The sequence below is a fragment of the Schistocerca nitens genome, chromosome 4, assembly GCF_023898315.1.
Source record: "Schistocerca nitens isolate TAMUIC-IGC-003100 chromosome 4, iqSchNite1.1, whole genome shotgun sequence".
NCBI lineage: Eukaryota > Metazoa > Arthropoda > Insecta > Orthoptera > Acrididae > Schistocerca > Schistocerca nitens.
The window spans coordinates 886755366-886757819 of record NC_064617.1 but is presented as its reverse complement, the minus strand read 5'-3'; the positions used below and the strand labels follow the sequence as shown (position 1 = coordinate 886757819).

Genomic DNA, 2454 nt, shown 5'->3' with positions numbered 1-2454 from the left:
AGCGGCCGTAGAGTCGTCTTCAATGTCATCCGCCCAAGGTCCGTAAGTTAACGGTGAGCGACAGAACACGTGTGGGCTGAGTAACTAAGGGTGAATCCGCAGTTGTTTCCGGTTGTGTACCAACGGCGGGCGCTGTGCTGGCCATCCGTTTGTCCGAGAGAGCGGAATCGGGTTTGTCAAAATCAGACAAAGTGACAGGTGAGGGCGATCTCGTGTCATCCATTTTCCTCGTCGTTTCGTCGGCCGTCCGGTCGTCTACTGGAGAAGACGTCCGCTGGAGGCAATCGTCTGAGGGTGTGCGACGTCGCTTTTTATGTTTTCTCGGTGACCTTTGTTTGCGGACGTGGGTTTCTTTGTCCGAAAGAGTTTGTGGTTCCCGTATAGCATCCCCCTCAGGTAGAAAGGCAGAGGTCTGTACACCCCTAGCGTCGAGTTCCATTCTCTCGTCCGAATCTTCATGTAGAGTCGATGGGCGGCGTTCTTCAACCTCTGCAGAAACCGTAATGGTGTTGGTCAATGGTCAATCCAGGACCGGCGACAGGTGCGCATTCTAACGCTTCCTGTCTTCCGGTGGTGGGGGGGGGGTTGTCGTCTGTCATGACGGTCGATCGTGTCACCTCTGCGTAATTGAGGGGGAGGGCCGTGAGCGTAGGAGGTGGTGTCGTGTCATGCAATGGGAGTTGTGTAACCCGACGTTGAATACACGCCGAGCGCACATGACCCTCCTGGCCGCAACCAGAACAAGTACGAGGTTGTCCGTCGTACATTACTATTGCTCGACAGCCACCTATGACTAAGTAGGACGGCACATGTTTCTTTAATTCAATTTTCACTTGTCGGACGCCGTTGAGGACCTGGTACGTCTCGAAGGTGTTCCATTTTTTGGCCACGTGGCTAATTACCGTCCCATAAGGGCGGAAAGCTGAGGTAACGACGTCCGGTGGTACTTCGAAAGGGAGTTCGAAGACTCTTAGTGTGCGTAATCCTAGTCCAGCATGGTCAACAGTAACCACTCCGATGTGACCATCGGAGTGTTTGAACTTGGAGTGTTCGCGCATCTGTTCACAACTGCGTGACATAACTCGTCATCGACCATCTTGACGTAAACGACGCTACTTGTGATGGATAGGTGGATACCGATGTTGTGCTGTGTTGGTATTTGAACTTCGTCACGAATGAATCGTTCGACTTCAAAGGCTCGTGGTCGTACGTAGTTGGGCTGGAAGCTGATCTTGATGGTAGCTTTTCTGAACGAATGAGCCATGGCGACTCAGTGTTAACGGACGCGAGTATTACTGCGGCGAGGAAGTAAACAAACTACGCGCGCTCGCGACTCTGCGGACGGGACGTAAACAAGACGTCCTCGCCGCTCACCGACCGAAAGCCTGATTAAAGAACCCCTCAACATGTGTTGTTGACATACCTCGATGGGGACAGCTGAAAATGTGTGTCCCGACCGGGACTCGAACCCGGGATCTCCTGCTTACATGGCAGACGCTCTATCCATCTGAGCCACCGAGGACACAAGTGAATAGCGCGACTGCAGGGACTTATTCCGTGCACGCCTCCCGTGAGACCCACGTTCCCATCTGTCCACAATCTCCATACGTAATGTACCTAATAGTTATTTGCCCATCCACTCATTACTCGAGCACACTAAGGTGACGATTCCATCAAGAGTTCGGGCAACCTGTGCACATTCGCGCAGACGAAGGTCAATGACTGGGTAGCCTTTAACTATATATGAAGATAGTAACTGTTCTCGAAAGAACAGATACCATTGGTGACCGTGCAGCTTCTGTAGAATAAATGACAATTAATTGAAACCCTCAGCTGCCGACAGGTGTTGATACACCTCGATGGAGCAGCTGAAAATGAGTGCCCTGACCGGAACTCGAACCCGGGATCTGGATGGGATGGGCAAATATCTATTAGGTACATTACGCATGTAGATTGTGGACAGATGGGAACGTGGGACTCACGGGAAGCGTGCAATGGATAAGTCCCTGCAGTCGCGCTATTCATTTGTGTCCTTGGTGGCTCAGATGGATAGAGCGTCTGCCATGTAAGCAGGAGATGCCGGGTTCGAGTCCCTGTCGCGGCACACAGTTTCAGCTGTCCCTATTGAGGTATATCAACAACACCTGTCGGCAGCTGAGGGTTTCAATTAATTATCATTGCTGCAAATCGGTTATTTAAAGGGCAGCTCCGAGCCAGACACCCTGTAGTGGGCATTCCAGTGACCCCAAACCATCGCCATTTGCGACTTCAGTAGTGTCAAGCGAGAGTTCACTGGAGAGCAAGATGGAGGTCTTTTTTGTTTTCTGATGAAAGCTGGATCCGTGTTGGTGGCAGTGGCGGACGTGTGTTGGTTAGAAAGTGGTAAGTTGAGGACCTGCAAGCAACCTGTCTGCGTGCAAGACACACTGGACCTCCACGTGGAATTATCGTTTG

At 51.7% G+C, this 2454-nt stretch overlaps 1 non-coding gene across 1 annotated transcript; it reads right to left on the bottom strand.

Annotated features, from left to right (window-relative positions):
• Window positions 1-1448: 1448 nt before the first annotated feature.
• On the bottom strand, window positions 1449-1523 carry Trnat-ugu (transfer RNA threonine (anticodon UGU)). Its single transcript has one exon. It is a non-coding gene; the product is annotated as a tRNA-Thr (tRNA).
• Between the last annotated feature and the right edge of the window lie 931 nt (window positions 1524-2454).